We start from the raw sequence: 20,141 nt of genomic DNA on the forward strand, positions 1-20,141 counted from the left end.
TATTATAGGTGAAATAAATTAAAATTTGTAACTTACATAGACAATTGAGCTTGACGTTTTTTCTTTGATTCAAAGTCATCTATCATTTAACTCTTAAATTTGAGAGTCAATTGCTGCCAAAAACACATCTACTCGATAATGATGCTTGATGAGCGGATATTTTATACGCTTTTTGGCATCATTTTCATATAGTTTTTAGTAGTTTTATTAAGTTTTATAGGTTTTAGTGTTAAATTCACATTTTTGGATTCTACTAAGATTTTTTCTATTTTTGTACAATTTCAGGTATTTTCTGGCTGAAATTGAGGAGCTGGAGCAGAAGTCTTATTCAGAGACAGAGAAAGCACTGTAGATGCTGTCCGGATCTGACCTGCCTGCACTCGGAAGAGCTTCTCTAGAGCTACAGAAGTCTAAATGTAGCGCCCTCAACATCTATGGAAAGCTGACTTCTAAAGCTTTCCAGCAATATATAATAGTCCATACTTTGTTTCGGATTTGAAGGCCCAAAACTGGCGTCCAACGCCAGCTACCTGCCCCCTTCCAGGCATCCAGCGCCCAAAGAGCAGAGACCAATGTACAAACGCCCAAAGAGGAACCCCTAACTGGCGTTCCATGCCCAAGAGATCTCATAGCACGTGAATCTTATCAAAGCTCAGCCCAAACACTCACCAAGTGGGTCCCAGAAGTGGATTTTAGCACTAAATAGACTGTTTTACCCTTTCTAGTCATCTGTTTAGTATTTAAAGTGTATTTTACATAATCATTCAAACAATATACTACTTTTCACCACTTTACATGTTTTACATTGTGTTTTACTTCAATATGAGTTTCTAAACCTCCTAGGTTGAAGGGAGGAGCCCTGCTGAGTCCTATGAATTAATAAAAGTATTACTGTTTCTTCTTCGATCCGTGTTTGATCTATCTCTAAGATGTATAATCTGATCTTCATCGTGGTGAATAAGATGATCTAACGAATTAGCTCTGTTCATCAATGACCACGGCCCATGGCGTTGATCACATACAGCCTGCCATAGAAGAAGATCATTCACAAGCAAAGAAGACAGTAGTACCTGATGCCAGGGCATTTTGGCCAGTTTCACTGACCTTTTCTTTACTGTTTTTAGGGTAGTTTCTTGCATTTCCTTAGGAAATAAGCTAGTTTTGGGTAGATATTCACTTACATCTTGATTCAAGCATACATTGTGCACTTTACATGATTTCATGAGGATTTTGCATGAATTTAAGGACAAATTAGATGTTGCATTTCCCATGACTTGGACTAGAACTTTGATGCACTTTATTGCTTGATTTCAGGACAAAGGAAGCAAAGAAGAACCACATTAGTGGCTACGTTAGTTACACTAACGTTAACACTAACGTGGAATGGGAGTAACTTGCAAAGTTAATGAGAAAAGTGATTGCCAATAACGCTCTCGAAGCCATCATTGCCCACGTTAAGAGTCACGTTAACTAAGTTAACATGAACTCTAACGTGGAAGAAAGGAAATGGAGCCAACGTTAGTGACACTTAACATTATCACTAACGTTGGACCAAGCTCATAAGTGGCCACGTTAGTCACCACGTTAACTTAGTTAACGTGGCCTCTAACGTTAAGAAGAAAGGGGGGAAGCCAACGTTAGTGATATTCAAAATTATCACTAACGTTGGCAAAGTCACACTAGGCCACGTTAACTCCCACGTTAACCTAGTTAACGTGGAAGCCAACGTGAGGAAAGGAGGTAACGCCAACGTTAGTGACACCCAACATTGTCACTAACGTTGGAAGGAGCCCACACATGCCACCATGAGCCACGTTAACTCCCACGTTAACTTAGTTAACGTGGAAGCTAACGTGGATAAGGGAATGTTGAACCAACGTTAGTGACACTCAACTTTGTCACTAACGTTGGAGATGGCTAAGCATGGCCACATTAGAAGCCACGTTAACATAGTTAACGTGGACTCTAACGTGGAAGCTAAGGGGAACATTGGAATGTTAGTGACAATGTTAAGTGTCACTAACGTTCTCGAAGGTTGGCAAGCCTACGTTAAAAGAGCCACGTTAACTAAGTTAACGTGGACTCTAACGTAGGGAAGGGAGAGGCTTCTCAACGTTATTGAGAAAGTTGAGTCCCAATAACGTGCGCGAAGGACAAAGAGGCAACGTTAGTGGCAACGTTTGTGCCACTAACGTTAAGGTTAACGTGGCCCTTACTTGGGTAAGGAACGTTAGTGAAAAAGTTGAATGTCACTAACGTTCTCGATGCAAGTAAAGCCAAGCCCAATGAAGAAGATAACTGCTTCAAACTCAAGATCCAAGGGCCCAGACCCAAGACTTGAAGAACCAACTAGAAGAGTAGAAGAGTAGAATATATAGGAGTAGCTTTAAATTATTTAGGGAGTTGGAAAATATAGGGAGCCTCTTGGCATAGAATTACTCTCTGTATTTACTTTCTCTGCACTTCTAGTATCATCATGTATTCTCCATCTTTGTTTTCATTTTCCAGAGCTATGAACAACTAAACCCCTTTCATTGGGTTAGGGAGCTCTGTTGTAATTTGATGGATCAATACTAGTTTTCTTTATTCTTCTTCTATCTTTTCTCTTAATTTTACTTGAAAGCTTTCGATCTTCATCCAATTGGGTAGTTATCTTGTAAAAGAAGCTATTCATACTTGGATCTCTTCTGAACCTTGAAAGAGGAATGAAGAGATCAAGCTAGAAATGCTTTCTCATGCTGGACCAAATTGGGTTTGGATGGATATGTGACTATAATCCTCTCAACACTTGATTTGGGAAATGCATGTGGTATAATCAGTGACCATACTTCATCTCTTCTCATGAGTAATTGACCAAGGAATTGGCTATTGATCAAGATTTGAGAGATTGAATTACAAAAAATTGTAATTCAATCACTTAAGATTGCCAAGGAGATCAATGAGTGCATTGATTAAGGAAGAGATGAAAATGAAATTGATCCGGAGAATGCAACATCTCCTAAGCCCAATGAACTCCCCATTTCTGATCTTACCCATTCTCTTTAATTTTTGTTATTTACTCTTATGAGAAATTCCCCCATTCCCATTTACAATTCTGCAATTTACTTTAGTAATTTACTTTCAGTTCTTTAATTCTAGCATTTACTTTTTCTATCATTTACCTTCCCGCCATTTTATTTTCTGCAATTCTAAACTCAAATCCTGGAATCGCTCAACTAGAACATTCCTCTAATTAAAGTTGCTTGATCAATCAATCCTTGTGGGATTCGACCTCACTCTATTATGAGTTTTTACTTGACGACAAATTCGGTACACTTGCCGAAGGAAATTTGTTAAGAGACAAGTTTTCCGTGCATCAAGTTTATGGTGCCGTTGCCGGGGATTGATTGTGCATCAACAATGATTAGATTGGAGGATAATTAGATTGAGCATTTTATTTTTGTTTGATTTAATTTTCTGTTTGAGTCATTTACTTCCTATTTTAGTTAATATCTTCCCTTCCCCCCACTTTTTCTTTGTTATTTACTATTCATCTCACTAACCCACTAACTGTTTGATATATTACATCACTCACACTAACAGTAATTCTGACAGATATACTTTCTGCACCTAGTCTCTTTGCTTGTACTTGTTGGTTGTATGACAGGGAGAAGAAGTGGGGCTTCAACTTCCTTTGATTCTGAACCTGAGAAAACCTTCCTTAGACTAAGGAAGGAGGCAAGAGAAAAACATGTAGTTGGTGCTGAAGAAGAGGAGGAACACTTTGAGGAATACTTTGAACCAAACATGGAAGAAAACATGGAAAACCATCATGAAGAAGAGACTCACAACCATGGCGGAAGAGGTCGAGCAAATCATGCTGGGGAGGCTAGAAGAGTTTTAGGCTCTTACATCAATCCAAACCCAGGAAACTGTGGAAGTAGCATTCAAAAGCCAACCATCCATGCCAACAATTTTGAACTAAAACCACAGCTCATCACCCTTGTTCAGAACAACTGTTCGTTCGGAGGAAGTGTCCAAGAGGACCCCAATCAACATCTAACCACCTTCCTGAGAATATATGACACAGTGAAGTCTAATGGTATTCATCCTGATGCCTATAGACTGCTCTTATTTGCATTCTCACTCAAGGATAAGGCAGCCAAGTGGCTGGAGTCTTTCCCAAGGGAGAGCTTGACAACTTGGGAAGATGTGGTGAACAAATTCTTAACAAGATTTTACCCTCCTCAACAAATCAATAGGCTGAGAGCTGAGGTCCAAACTTTCAGGAAACAAGATAGTGAGACTCTATATGAAACATGGGAGAGGTTTAAAGACCTAACAAGGAGGTGCCCACCAGATATGTTCAATGAATGGGTGCAGCTGCACATTTTCTATGAAGGGCTCTCTTATGAGTCAAAGAAGGCCGTAGACCATTCATCCGGAGGATCTTTGAACAAGAAGAAGACCATTGAGGAGGCCATAGATGTCATTGAAACAGTAGCAGAGAACGACTACTTCTATGCTTCCGAAAGAGGGAACACAAGAGGAGTAATGGAGCTAAACAATGTAGATGCTCTGCTGGCCCAAAACAAGCTCATTACCCAGCAGCTGGCTGACCTCACCAAGAAGATGGAAAAGAACCAAGTAGCAGCAATCTCCACTTTATCAACAACCCAAGAAGGAGTGAATGAAGAAGCAGAGGGTAGTCAGGAGCAAGCCAACTACATTGGGAATTCACCTAGGCAAAACCATGATCCATACTCCAAGACCTACAACCCTGGATGGAGGAATCACCCAAACTTTGGGTGGGGAAATCAACAAGACTAAAGCCTTGATCAAAGACGCCCAAATCCAAACAATGCAGCCCACCAACACTTCACATCTAGACCATATCAACACCCCCATAACAACACCTCTCCACATTCATATCAAGGCCAGAATAACCCTCCTCAGCCTAACCTATCATCACTTGATGAAAGAATCTCAAGGATTGAGAATCTACTTGAAGGCATAAGCAAGGAGATTCAAGACAACAAGGGGTTCAAGGAAGAAGTGCGAGCCAGTTTCAAGAACCAGGGAGACACAATCAAGAGGTTGGAATCTCAAGTGGGGTATCTCTCTGAGCAAATTCCCAAATCCACAGATGGATTCCCAAGTGACACAGAGAAGAATCCGAGAGGTGAAACAAAGAAAGTAAGATGGGAAGATTGCAAGATGGTCACTATAAGTGATAAGGAGACTGAGGACAAGCCAAGCAAGCTGTCAGAATAACCTGAAGATACCTCAGTAGAGGAGGGGGAAAAAGATTACCAAGAACCAGAAATCTCAAAACAGGAGCTGCTGAGACTCTATGCACCTTTTCTCCAACTACTCAATGGTTTGTGGAGAAGAGAATATACTCAAGATTTCTTGACTTGTTTGCATCTTTGCATGTGAACATACCATTCATCAAGACTATCCAACAAATGCCTGCATACATCAAGTATATGAAGGAGCTGCTTCCCAGGAAAAGCTCACTAAAGGGAGGCCAAACTATAGTAATGAACAAGGAGTGCAGTGCCCTCATTCAACCGCAGTTGCCTACGAAAAGAAAAGATCCAGGGAGTTTTCATGTCCCCTGTGCCATAGGGGAAACAATGTTTGATAGAGCACTCTGCGATTTGGGAGCAAGCATCAACTTAATGCCCTTATCCCTGGTGAAGAGGCTGCAGATCAATGGGATATTGCCCACAGATGTAGTCATCAGGCTGGCTGACAAAACTCAAAAACAAGCAAGAGGGGTAGTGGAAAACGTGTTGTTAAAGGTGGGGAAATACTTTCTTCCCACAGACTTTGTCATCTTGGACATGGAAGAGAGTTACACTCACCCAATCATATTGGGAAGACCATTTCTAGCTACAGCCAGAGCACTCATAGATGTGGAGCAAGGGGAGCTAATATTGAGGATCCATGATGAACGACTCAGCTTTAACGTCTTCAAACTCTCACAAGAAGCAGACCAAGAAAACAAAGAACCAAGCAATGATCATAATGAGATGCTGACAGAGGAAACAAGCACTGAAGCACAACCAACACATCTGAGAACCCCACTAAATGATGAACAAGGCAAACAGCAATTGTCACAGCTCAAGGAGAAGCTGGAGGAACCTAAACCACCAGAGGCATGTGAAGACAACAACAAAATTTTCTTAGAAGAAGAAGTCGCTAAGAGCAAGGCAGCATCAAAAGGGACAAAGAAGAAGGTACCAAAGGGGGTGGAGGAACAAGAAGATCCCTACGGAAGACTTCTCTCCAGGAGATAAAGTGATCTCAGCTTACTTCCCAGATATCCCCCCTAATCTCCCCACTGTACCATCTCAGTTACCTAAGGTCTTCACTATCAACAGAGTTCTCTCCTTGGAACATGTAGAGATCATTGATACAACCAATGGATATAAGTCCAAGGCAAGAGGGAAGGACTTGAAGCATTATCAACCTCCCTGATGAAGGAGAAACGTCAAGCTAGTGATGCTAAAGAAGCGCTTCATGGGAGGCAACCCATGTTTTATTAGCTTTTACTAGTGAATAAGTCAATATTCATGAATTCCAACCCAAACTTGACAAAAACTTGGTGAAGTCCTTATATTGCATTATATAGTGAAGAACAAGTTTGGTGTTCAAAGCGTGCCAAGAAAGCATGAATGCAACTGAGAGCATGCTAGTCTTGGAGCTTTGAACAGAACTTTTCATCACAGTGCTCCAAACTAAGTTTGGTGTCACCCCATGGTGCCACCAATATGCATATAAGGATACATAGTTAGTTAGTTAGTTGGAGTTCATGAATAAACAAAATCTTTTCTTCTCTTTATAATTCTAGCCGTAAAAATTTAAATTGATTTTTTTGATATTTCTTACTTTTCTTATTTGATCTTTATAGGGAAAGGAAAGGAGCATTGAAGGAGATTGATTGGATAATTTAATGAGAAAGGTTCGGCCACTTCATGAAGAGGGTACTACACACGTGCCTCAAGGGGTAATGCATTGGGAATGGTTGCCATGCAACATTGGAGGAAGAACAAACTTGGAAACTAAACCAACTCCATCATAAAGTTGGTAATCCTCGTGCTTACTCCATACAAAACCCCATCCGTTCATCATACACCAACCCCATCAATCTACACCTTTTATCTCTTCATCACTTCTCTATATAAGTGGATCCAATCCGCACCATCTCCACATTCGAAATTCATATCCCTTACACTTCACTTTCCAGCAACTAGTTCTTCAACTTCCCACTCTCTAAATCCCACATTTCTTCCCTTCACTACACCCTTTTCACATTAACTTCATTCATGGCATCATCAAGCTCCAAGAGGCAGAAGAGGAAGGAACCAATGGAAAACATTCCTTTCAACGAGAAGAGATTCAAGACTGCCTTCCATGAACGAGAATTTGAGCGGATAAAGCTCAAAAAGATACTGCCTGAGTTAACCTTCCAAATCAATGAAGACGACTGCCCACAGATTTGGGAGAAGATTGAAGAAAGAGGGTGGCAAATGCTCACCAATCTAGAGGGGAAGATCAATGCAAACCTCATCAAAGAGTTTTATGCAAATGTGGTCAGAGAAGACAAAACCAGGGCCCCAACCTTCAAAAGCTATGTAAGAGGAAAGGAGGTGGACTTCAGCCCAAATGCTATAATAAGAACTCTTCACCTGAAATCACCACATTTTGATGAGCCCAGCTATCATGCAAGGATAAGTAAAAGCCAAGACAATGATGAGCTCACTGAGATCGTGACTGACATCTGTGTTATAGCAGCTGACTGGGAGAGATATGGAGATGGGAGACCCCGATTCATCAAGAGGGGAGACCTTAGCCCAGAAGCCAAGGGGTGGTTTGAACTCGTGAGGAGGTCTATTCTCCCAGCTGCAAATAATTCAGAGGTAAACATTAATCGAGCAACTATGGTACATTGCCTAGTACAAGGTGGAGAAATCAATGTGCATGAACTTATAGCTGAGGGAATTCAAGATTCAGCTGAGAAGCTTGAATCAGGTGCCAGGCTTTGGTACCCCAGCACCATTCTCCGATTGTGCACAAAAGCCAAGGTGGTCTTTGAGGATAGCAATCCAGACTGGGTGAACCCTGGGAGGCTAATGACAACCCAGCGTATGGCCTATACTACACCTGCTCAGCAACAAAGAAGGCCACAAATAGGGAAACTAAAAGCAAAAGAAGGAGGTCAGCAAGAGGAGTCTCATCAAGAAGAATATCAACAAGGAGAGCATCCTTATCCAGCCGACTTAAATATGAATCACCTTCTAAGAGCTATTGAAGATTTGGGGATGAGACATATGGAAGGACAAGAGCAAATACTAAACCGGATGAGCCAACAAGAAGAGTGGCAGAAACAACAAATAGAGCAGCAACAGGAACAATATTCCCAGCTCACTCAAACCATCCACCAAGTTACTAAGAGGCAAGAACGTCAAGATAAGAATTTGCAGGAACTCAATCAGCGACAAATAGCCCAGATGAAAGCATTCAATGAGTTCACTGTACTTAATGAAGGACGTCAACTACATAGGGAGGAGTTCAACGTCAACACTCAAGCCAAGTTGAACTACATGTCCAGTAATATGCATCATCTACACTATGCCATCCCTACATATGATGAGGTCCAAAAAGATTTTGTAGAACAAGAAGAGAGGAAGGTGAAACAGCAGAAGGAAATACTCAAGAAGAAGATAGAAGATGGTGGTTTCTGGAAGAAGCTGCTTGGAAAAGGCAAGGGAAGTGGGAGCACAAGCAATCAAGAAAAACACTAGGAGGACAAGCAAGAAGGAGAGCATGGACATCCACAAGAGTAAAAGGTGGTGGAGTTCCTTCTTTGGTCCATCCTTTTCTATGTTTTAAATAAGGAAGATCTTGTATGAAATAGAACATGCTTCCATGTTAGTTGAACTTTTTAAATTCTGTCTTTAAAGTTTTCTTTCTGAATAGGTCTATGTTTGCTAGTCCTTATGTTACTACATCATCTCCTTACTTACTTGTATGCCTGTTCCTTTAAATCAAATGAAAAAGAGAATGAGTGTTTTTAAAGACCAGAGAAGAGTTCATACTATGGAGTAAGTTCATGAGTTTATGGTATAGTCATAAGTTAGCTAAGTTGGTTCAACCATAAGGTGGGAGGACAACTGTCTGTCATGAATACTATGCTTGAGACACACCCCATGAGACTAGCTAAATAAGAAGATCCTAATAAGAAAAAGGAAAAGAACAATAAAGGTTGAAAAATAAAAAGAAAAAGAGTAAGTAATAAGGCTAGGCACCAATGGTTTTAATCTTGAGGCATGTGTCTGTGGTGTTCCTGTGTGAGGGATCTACTTGGATGAATAAGCTCTTAGGGGTGCCTTATCACTTGGTAACTTGGGTTAACTAACTCGAGATTATCAGCTGAAAGTCCACTATCAAGAGTAACTCTCACTACAGAGCATTTAGTAACCCAAAGAGGTGCTGGACACCAAGGTCTCAAGAAAAGAAAATAAATAAACTATATGCCTGTGGTGTGTATGTATGGGGGAGAGACTTGAGCAAGTAAGTCCTTAGGGGTGCTTCAACACCTAGCACCTTGAACCAACTGGTTCGGGAGTGTTGGCTGAAAGCTTATTTTAAAGAGTTGCCCCCTTACAGAACACTTAGCCTAAGAACATAAATAAGCCCTGAAATAACAACAAAAAGATCAATAAATAAAAGTTTCATGGGATGCAATCACATTGAGTATTCTAGGACATGATAAAGGTCTGAAAGCGAGGAATGAACCTAAGTTGCTATGCATGAAACCACAATAAAACCAGGGACATGACTTCCACAAGAATGACTCATTTCTCTTGGCATTCCATTCATCATTCTCTTGTTCCAGTAGTTGCTTAGGGACAAGCATGCTTTAAGTTTGGTGTTGTGATGCCAGGGCATTTTGGCCAGTTTCACTGACCTTTTCTTTACTGTTTTTAGGGTAGTTTCATGCATTTCCTTAGGAAATAAGCTAGTTTTGGGTAGATATTCACTTACATCTTGATTCAAGCATACATTGTGCACTTTACATGATTTCATGAGGATTTTGCATGAATTTAAGGACAAATTGGATGTTGCATTTTCCATGACTTGGACTAGAACTTTGATGCACTTTATTGCTTGATTTCAGGACAAAGGAAGCAAAGAAGAACCACATTAGTGGCTACGTTAGTTACACTAACGTTAACACTAACATGGAATGGGAGTAACTTGCAAAGTTAATGAGAAAAGTGATTGCCAATAACGCTCTCGAAGCCATCATTGCCCACGTTAAGAGTCACGTTAACTAAGTTAACGTGAACTCTAACGTGGAAGAACGGAAATGGAGCCAACGTTAGTGACACTTAACATTATCACTAACGTTGGACCAAGCTCATGAGTGGCCACGTTAGTCACCACGTTAACTTAGTTAACGTGGCCTCTAACGTTAAGAAGAAAGGGGGGAAGCCAACGTTAGTGATTTTCAACATTATCACTAACGTTGGCAAAGTCACACTAGGCCACGTTAACTCCCACATTAACCTAGTTAACGTGGAAGCCAACGTGAGGAAAGGAGGTGACGCCAACATTAGTGACACCCAACATTGTCACTAACGTTGGAAGGAGCCCACACATGCCACCATGAGCCACGTTAACTCCCACATTAACTTAGTTAACGTGGACGCTAACGTGGATAAGGGAATGTTGAGCCAACGTTAGTGACACTCAACTTTGTCACTAACGTTGGAGATGGCTAAGCATGGCCACATTAGAAGCCACGTTAACATAGTTAACGTGGACTCTAACGTGGAAGCTAAGGGGAACATTGGAACGTTAGTGACAATGTTAAGTGTCACTAACGTTCTCGAAGGTTGGCAAGCCTACGTTAAAAGAGCCACGTTAACTAAGTTAACATGGATCTAACGTAGGGAAGGGAGAGGCTTCTCAACGTTATTGGGAAAGTTGAGTCCCAATAACGTGCGCGAAGGACAAAGAGGCAACGTTAGTGGCAACGTTTGTGCCACTAACGTTGAGGTTAATGTGGCTCTTACTTGGGTAAGGAACGTTAGTGAAAAAGTTGAATGTCACTAACGTTCTCGAACCCATATTTTCACTGAACGTTAACACCACTAACGTCCTGAGCTAAAGTCTCTGCCCACTTCACACTTTCTCTCTGCAAGTAAAGCCAAGCCCAATGAAGAAGATAACTGCTTCAAACTCAAGATCCAAGGGCCCAGACCCAAGACTTGAAGAACCAACTAGAAGAGTAGAAGAGTAGAATATATAGGAGTAGCTTTAAATTATTTAGGGAGTTGGAAAATATAGGGAGCCTCTTGGCATAGAATTACTCTCTGTATTTACTTTCTCTGCACTTCTAGTATCATCATGTATTCTCCATCTTTGTTTTCATTTTCAGAGCTATGAACAACTAAACCCCTTTCATTGGGTTAGGCAGCTCTGTTGTAATTTGATGGATCAATACTAGTTTTCTTTATTCTTCTTCTATCTTTTCTCTTGATTTTACTTGAAAGCTTTCGATCTTCATCCAACTGGGTAGTTATCTTGTAAAAGAAGCTATTCATACTTGGATCTCTTCTGAACCTTGAAAGAGGAATGAAGAGATCAAGCTAGAAATGCTTTCTCATGCTGGACCAAATTGGGTTTGGATGGATATGTGACTATAATCCTCTCAACACTTAATTTGGGAAATGCATGTGGTATAATCAGTGACCATACTTCATCTCTTCTCATGAGCAATTGACCAAGGAATTGGCTATTGATCAAGATTTGAGAGATTGAATTACAAGAAATTGTAATTCAATCACTTAAGATTGCCAAGGAGATCAATGAGTTCATTGATTGAGGAAGAGATGAAAATGAAATTGATCCGGAGAATGCAACATCTCCTAAGCCCAATGAACTCCCCATTTCTGATCTTACCCATTCTCTTGAATTTCTGTTATTTACTCTTATGAGCAATTCCCCCATTCCCATTTACAATTCTGCAATTTACTTCAGTAATTTACTTTCAGTTCTTTAATTCTAGCATTTACTTTTTCTGTCATTTACCTTCCCGCCATTTTATTTTCTGCAATTCTAAACTCAAATCCTGGAATCGCTCAACTAGAACATTCCTCTAATTAAAGTTGCTTGATCAATCAATCCTTGTGGGATTCGACCTCACTCTATTGTGAGTTTTTACTTGACGACAAATTCGGTACACTTGCCGAAGGAAATTTGTTAAGAGACAAGTTTTTTGTGTATCAGTACCGGACTTAATTCAGAAAGACTAAGCAACTCCAATCCTTAACCCTATTCCTATCAGTATTTTCTACCTCTCTTTCTTTATTCCTGAATTAAATAATTTCTCTTTATGAATGAAAACATATAAACCTTCTGATCTGCCAGACTAAGACCTGCAAGATAATCATAGCTTGCTTCAAGCCACAATCCTCGTGTGATCGACCCTGACTCGCTCAGGTATTACTTGGACAACTCAATGCACTTGCTGGTACAACAGTACGAAAGTGTGGGGATTCGTACGCACCAAGTTTTTGGCGCTGTTGCTAGGGATTGTTGAGTTTGGACAAACTAAAGGATTGTCTTGCTCCCTAGATCAGGTAATTTTAATTTTGTTAGCTTTTCTACTTTTATTTTCTTCTTCTCAATTTTCGAAAATCATAAAACCTTTTTCAAAAATATTTTTCTTTTCTTTGTTTAATCTTTGATTTTTTTAAGCCTCTTTGTTTGTGTTCTTGTTGAGTCCTTTATTTTTTATTTTTTATTTTCTTCTTCTCAAATTTTTTTTTCAAAATTCTTAAAAGGTTTTTCAAAAAAATATTTTTATTTTCTTTGTTCAATTGGTTAGAGCCTTGTGCTTATGTTCTTGGTAATTTTCGTTCTTGGAGTTTTTCTTCCTAAAAAGTTTTTTAAAAATATTTTCTTTGGTTAAATTTTGTGTCAAGTTTTTAAGTTTGGTGTTTTCCTGTTTTGTTTCTTTTATTTTTCGAAAATTTATGTTTGGTTTTCTAAAAATTTTAAGTTTTGTGTTCTTTTTATGTTCTTGTATTCTTTGTTTCTTTGAATTTTGTTCTTTGTGTTCTTGTTAGTCTACAAAGTATTCTTCAGTCTTTTTTTTGTTTTGATCTTAAAATTTTTAAGTTTGGTGTCCCTTTATGTTTCCCTCCAAAAATTTTCGAAAATTAAGGGTAGTAGATCTAAAAATTTTAAGTTTTGTGTCTTTTACTTATTTTTCTCTTTCATCATTAAATTCAAAAAATCAAAAAAATATCTTTTCTATCTTTATTTAATTAATATCTTAGTTGTCAAGTTTTCAAAAATCAAATCTTTTCAAAAATTAAAAATCATATCCTTTTCAAAAATCTTATCTTTTTCAATTTTCAAATTTTAAGAATTCAAATTTCAAATTTCAAAATTAAAAATCTTATCTTTTTTTCAAATTTTAAATTTTAAAAATCAAATCTTTTTCAAAAATTAAATTTCTTATCTTATCTTTTTCTAATTTCAAATTTTAATTTCAAATCTTTTCTTATCTTATCTTCTATTTTATTTTAAATTAAAATCTTTTCTTAATTAATATCTTATCCCCTGTCTCTTCTATTTCAAAACTACCTAACTAACTCTCATCTATTCTTAATTTTTGAATACTTCTCCACTTCTTCTCTCTCTTTTTTTTCAAAACTAGCTAACTAACTCTTCTCTCACTTAATTTTCGAAAACTTCTCCCTCTTCTCTCTCTTCTATTTTCGAAAATTTAACATTTAAATTTTAAATTCTTTTTAAATTAACTAATTTAATTTTTGAAAACTAATTAATAATAAATAAAATAAAAACAAAAATATTTTAATTCATATTTACTTTTTCTATTTATACTACTCTTTTTCTCACATCTATATTATTCGAACTCTACCCCCTCTCTATTCTTTCTTCTCATCTTTCATTCTCTCTTAATTACTTCTATCCCCTATTTTCAAAGTATTCTTCTTCTATTTCTTTTATTTCTTTTCCGTCTTCTTCTTCTTTCTTCACATCTCACCTTAAGGAGGAGCTTCTTGCCTATTAGCATAGAAAGTTTTCTTCTTTTTCTTTTCTTTCTTTTCTTCTTATTTATGATCAGGAATAGGGATAAAGAACCCCTCTTGACTCCTGATCCTAAACTTGAGAAGACTCTGAGGAGGAGGCGCTTACAACAAACTGAAGCACAACACTCCGGAAGAGACCTTTCAGAAAGTTTTGAACAAGAAAAGGAGGACATGGCCGAACCTCAAGAGGAGCCAAGAAAGGTCCTTGGTGACTTCATGATAAACGACTATTTTATGGTTTATCTTGTGTTTAATTGAGTGGTTTCATCAAGCCTTTACCCACTTATTCATATGATTTATATGATTTTATAATCCCTTTCTACTATTGTTTTATGATTGAAAACTTTCTTCCTAGAGATCTTTAATTAGTATATTTTAATTCTCCTTTATACCATTTGATGCCGTGATCCGTGTGTTAAGTGTTTCAGCCTTTATAGGGCAGGAATGGCTTAGAAAATGGAGAGGAAGCTTGCAAAAATAGAAGGAATACAAGAAACTAAGGAGATGGCCAGTGAACACTGACGCGCACGCATGTCTCACGTGAGCGCGCAGAATGGAGAAATGTACAGCGACGCGTGTGCATGCCTGACGCGTACGCGTGGATTGGAGTCTGCACAAAAGATGTGCATGCGTGGACGACGCGTACGTGTGACAAGGAAATTCGCCAAATGACGCGCACGCGTGACTGACCCGTACGCGTGACCTGCGCGATCTGCAGAATTAACATAAAACGCTGGGGGAGATTTCGGGCCGAGTTTTGACCCAGTTTTTGGCCCAGAAACACAAAATAAAACCAGGGAACATGCAGAGACTCAAGACAGACATTCACATATTCTCATTAGGATAGTTTTAGGATTTTAGATCTAAATCTAGAGAGAGAATTACTCCTCCTCTCGGTTCTCTTTACATTCATAGTTTATTAGTTTTATTGCTTTTTGCTTTTGGATATTGAAGAGTCATCACCTCCGTTGAAGATACTATTCTAGTTTGGTTTCTTACTATTTTATTTATTTATTCCATATTCTTAATTCTTGTTTAGAGTGGTAATTGGATTATTTTCATGGATTGTTAATGCAAAGGATTACTTTTACTTTTAATTAATTTTGAATCTCTATTTTATTTAAATTATTATGTCTCTTTTCTATTCCAAACTCCCAATAACGAAGATGATATCCATGTCAATAGAGTAGTTTCCCTACTTAATATGGGGGTTGATTAGGAGGAGACATTTGAGTTGGAATGCTCAAGTGGTTAGTTAAATTGGAAGTTGTTGGCTAATTCTGTATTTACTAACGCTAGACCTTCCTAAGGGAGAGGACTAGGATTTGCGAATAAGAGTTAGCTCAATCACTTGACTTTCCTTTATTTAGTAAGGTTAACTAAGTGAAAATAACAACCTCTTTATACTACACTTGAGAAAATTCCAACAAGGATAGAACTTCCAATTAATCATTCCCCCAGTCAAGGCTTTTTAATTAGAATACATATTTCTCTTTTAATTTACAATTATTTATTTTCTTTTATTCAACTATCAAAAATCTCTCGGAAACTTCTGATTAATAACTTAGCACCCTTTCTAGCAACTCGTTGGGAGACGACCTGGGACTCATACTCCCAGTATTTTTATTCTAAACTTTTTGTGACAACCTTTCTAAATTGATGAGGCGGATTTTTGCTGGTTAAGAGCTATACTCGCAATGCTGTTTTATTATATTATAATCTCTTAATTAGTCTAACTTCTGCCACGCATCAGTTTTTGGCGCTGTTGCCGGGGAGTTACAATTGTGTGCTAAATTATTAATTAGTGTACATATTTTTATTGTATTTTTATATTTTATTTTAATTTATTATCATGGGCTATATGTTTCTTTCATTGAATGATGCGTTCACTGCCTGATCCTTTAGCTGCATTTGATCCTGAAATTGAAAGAACTCTTTCACGTATTAGGCGAGCTCGGCACAGGTTAGCCTCAGAGGGTGGTGAAGTGATTGTTATCGATTCACCAGTCTCATCTGAGGGCAAATCTGAACCGCCATCTGAAGAAGAAACATGCTCCTTTACTACTGATACAGTTGATTCACGTGCAGATAACATGGCAGCACCTAGGAGGATTACTCTCCAGAAAGCTGGAGCCCCAGATTTTACACTGCAGCCGTATCAAGTGCATCATCCAACTTTGGCCGCAGATTTTGAGCTGAAGACAACATTATTTAACTTGATGCCCAAGATTCATGGCTTACCTGCTCAGGAGCCTATCAAGCACCTAAGGGATTTCCAGACAGCCTGTTCTACTGTTAGAAGTCATGGTGCAAATGAAACTTCTATTATGTTAACCGCCTTCCCATTTTCTCTTGAGGAAAAGGCGAAGGAGTGGTACTACTCCCAACCTGAAGCAACTGTTACCAATTGGGATACGCTCAGGAGAGAATTCTTGGAAAAATACTTTCTAGCTGACGTTATAGATAGACTAAGGAAAGAGATCTCCTACATTGTTCAAGGTGAATAAGAAACTCTCTATGAGTTCTGGGAGCGCTTTAAGAACCTTCTAGACGCATGCCCCCATCACATGATTGACAGGCTAGTGTTGGTAAGCTACTTCACTCAAGGCATGAAGCCTCGGGATAAAACTACACTAGATAGTGCTAGTAATGGTCCTCTAAAAAAGTACAAGACCGCAGATGAAGCATGGCAACTGATCAACGACTTAGCTGAGTCCACCAGGAATCACAGGCACAGGAGCAGCCACTCAAAAGCTATTGCAGAGGTTTCCTCTAGCAGTGAGACTACTGCTCTTACACAGAGTATATGTGAATTGACAACCTACTGAAGCAAATGCAGTTGAATCAACAACAACAAACTCAACCTTCCCCACCACAAGGCCAACAGTTAGTTCCCCAAAGAGTATGCAGAATCTGTGCTGATTATGGTCACTAAACTGATGAGTGCCCGTAGCTACAAAAAGAAGACAACACTGTGGCAGCTACTCATAACTTATATGACCGCCTGAATCAAGGATACAATCAACAAGGCAACAACTACAACCAAGGTGAGAACTATAACCAAGGATGGCAGGATAACTCTAACCAGGGATGGATGGATAATTCCAACCATGGTTGGATGGACAACTATAACAGAGGAGGTAGAAATAACAATGGAAACCAGAGGTAGAATAACAACAACAGACAGCAGAATCAGAACCAACCTTACAGAGCTCCTCACCTAAGACAGTTATAAGGACCCCAGCATAACCAACAATAGGTCCCACAGATCACTTATCCTACTTCCTCATCAAATGACGAGATGCTTCGTTCTCTTACACAAGGACAACAAGACATGCAGACTACACTGAATTCTACTCTAAACGGTATGAATGCCACTTTACAAGTTCTCGCCGCCCGGATAGATTCATTACCTACATCCACTAACCAACCTTTAAGCTCAAGTGGAATTCCTTCTCAACCCTTACCTAACCCCAAGGGTGGCATCAATGCCATTACTTTGAGGTCCGAAACTACACTACAAGAGAGGACCCAGGAGGAGCCAAGCCCACAAGAACACGCCCCAGTTGAAGACTTAGTTGAAATGGAAGATGCTGAAGAGGAGGAGGAAGTACAAGATATAGATGAAGAACAAGACAAGGTTGAAGAAGAAGTAGCTCAGCAAAGGAATGGAGCACCAAAGGATGCAGAAGCTGTAAGTGGCGCCATTCCTATCCCATTTCCACACCTTGCAAGGAAGTCCAGAAAGCAGACAGAACTTGATCCCAAAATGGTAGAAAATTTCAAAAAGGTTGAGGTAACTGTTCTCCTTTTTGATGTTATTCAGCAAGTACCTAAATATGCAAAGTTTCTAAAAGATTTATGCATACATAAAGATAAAATTAATGAATTAGAAACTATTCCTTTAGGTAGTTTTATATCTGCTTTAATGGGAGGTATACCTGAAAAATGTAGTGACCTAGGTCCATGCATGGTTAACTGTACCATTGGAGGTGTAATATTTTCTGATTGCATGTGTGATTTAGGCGCGTGTGCTAGTATAATGCCATTTTCTACATATGATACCTTGAGGCTCCCTCCCTTAAAAAGGTCGGCAGCTCGTTTTGTGTTAGCAGATAAAAGCATTATTACGGTAGTTGGAATTGCTGAAGATGTATAAGTGAGCATTAAGGGCTCACATTTCCCATTGACTTTTATATCCTGGAAATGCCCCCTAATGACTCAGGAAGACCATCATCAATCCTTCTTGGAAGACCATTCCTGAAGACTTCGAAGTTCAAGCTGGATGCATTCTCAAGAACTTACTCCTTTGAGATAGATGGCAGAACAGTGAGTTTCAGTTTAAATGAAGCTATGAAGTACCCTCCGGAAGATCATTCTATCTTTCAGTGTGACATCATTAATGAAACTGTAGCTGAAGTTCACCAAGAAGAAGTAGAAAAGAAGTACATGGAGCAAGGTCCAAGTGTGGGGACACCCTCTGAACACAATGAGGATACTTTGCTATTATTATTAGCCCCGGATGATCCAGAGCCTAGCTATAAGCAGAAATTGGAATTGAAGCCCCTTCCTCCACACCTCAAGTATACTTACCTTGAGGATAATCAGAATTTCCCAGTTATCATTGCAAGGGAACTCACTTCCCAACAAGAAGAGCAGCTACTTAGTGTGCTAAGAAAACAGAAGAAAGCAATTGGGTGGAGCTTGGCGGATATAGTAGGCATTAGCCCTCAAGTTTGTGAGCACATAATATACTTAGAAGATGAATCAAAACCAGTCCATCAACCCCAAAGAAGATTGAATCCCACCATCTTAGAAGTTGTCAAGAAAGAAGTGACCAGGCTATTTGAAGCAGATATCATTTACCCCATCTCAGACAGTGAATGGGTCAGTCCAGTACAAGTGGTGCCCAAGAAGTCTGGAGTCACAACAATAAAGAATGAGCATGGAGAGCTCCTGACAAGAAAGAGAACACGGCCCCTAAAGGAAAACAAACCAATTCAAGAGGCAAGAAAGAGAATACTCCAAAGAGTCTTTGGAATCAAGAGAGGTTCTTAACCAAAGAACATGCAGACCATTACCACAAAATAATGGGCTGAGGTCAGTGATCCCGAAAGTTAAATTCGATCTGAAAGAAGACAAATATCCGGAGATCCAAGAGCAAATTCGAAACAGAGGATGGGAAATTCTAGCTAATCCCGAGACAAAGGTTGGAAGAAACATGGTTCAGGAATTCTACTCAAATCTGTGGCTGACAGATAAGCAGAGAATAACTAGAACCGCCTTTCATACCTTCCAAACTATAGTCAGAGGGAGGATTATTTACTTCCACTTGGACAAAATAAGAGAGGTCTTCAAACTGCCTCAACTACAAGATGATCCAAAATCCTTTAATAGGATAATGGTGAGAGTAGATAAGGGGTTGGACCAAGTTCTAGAGGACATATGCCTCCCTGGAACTAAGTGGATAACCAACTCAAAAGGTGTCCCAAATCAACTCAAGAGAGGAGATCTCAAACCAGTCGCAAGAGGCTGGTTGGACTTCATTGGGCGTTTTATACTGCCCACTAGCAACGGCTCTGAGATCACTGTCAAAAGAGCAGTGATGATTCATTGTATTATGCTGGGAAACAAAGTGGAGATTCATCATCTGATTTCTTGTGAGATTCACACAATTGCAAACAAGAACTCTACTGAAGCCAAACTGGCTTACCCAAGCTTACTTTCTCTGCTATGTAAAGATGCTGGGGTAAGGATGGGAGTAGATGAATTCATCCCAATCGAACACCCAATCACCAAGAAGTCAATGGAAGGACAACAAGTGCAAGATAACTCCATCAAAAGGAGGGCGCAGGAGTTCCTCCCAGAAATTCCTGAAATTGACTACTGGACCCGCCTAGAAGCATCTGTCACCAAGCTGCAAGAAGCTATGGATCAACTTAAGGAAGAATAGCAGAATCAAAACTGTATGCTCTGTAAGCTGCTTAAGGAACAGGAGAAGCAAGGGCGTGAGCTACAGGA

The 20,141-nt window shown here is 39.3% G+C and overlaps 1 protein-coding gene and 1 non-coding gene across 2 annotated transcripts in view; one reads left to right on the forward strand and one right to left on the reverse strand.

Moving 5' to 3' along the window:
* Positions 1-20,141, forward strand: part of LOC148580057 (uncharacterized) — a 69,783-nt gene that overhangs the window by 35,386 nt on the left and 14,256 nt on the right. The window lies entirely within an intron of this gene.
* Positions 16,586-16,693, reverse strand: LOC148580060 (small nucleolar RNA R71). Its single transcript, XR_015896011.1, has one exon. It is a non-coding gene; the product is annotated as a small nucleolar RNA R71 (small nucleolar RNA).

This window comes from Arachis ipaensis, chromosome B10 (genome assembly GCF_059453495.1).
Source record: "Arachis ipaensis isolate K30076 ecotype BB chromosome B10, ASM5945349v1, whole genome shotgun sequence".
Classification (NCBI taxonomy): domain Eukaryota; kingdom Viridiplantae; phylum Streptophyta; class Magnoliopsida; order Fabales; family Fabaceae; genus Arachis; species Arachis ipaensis.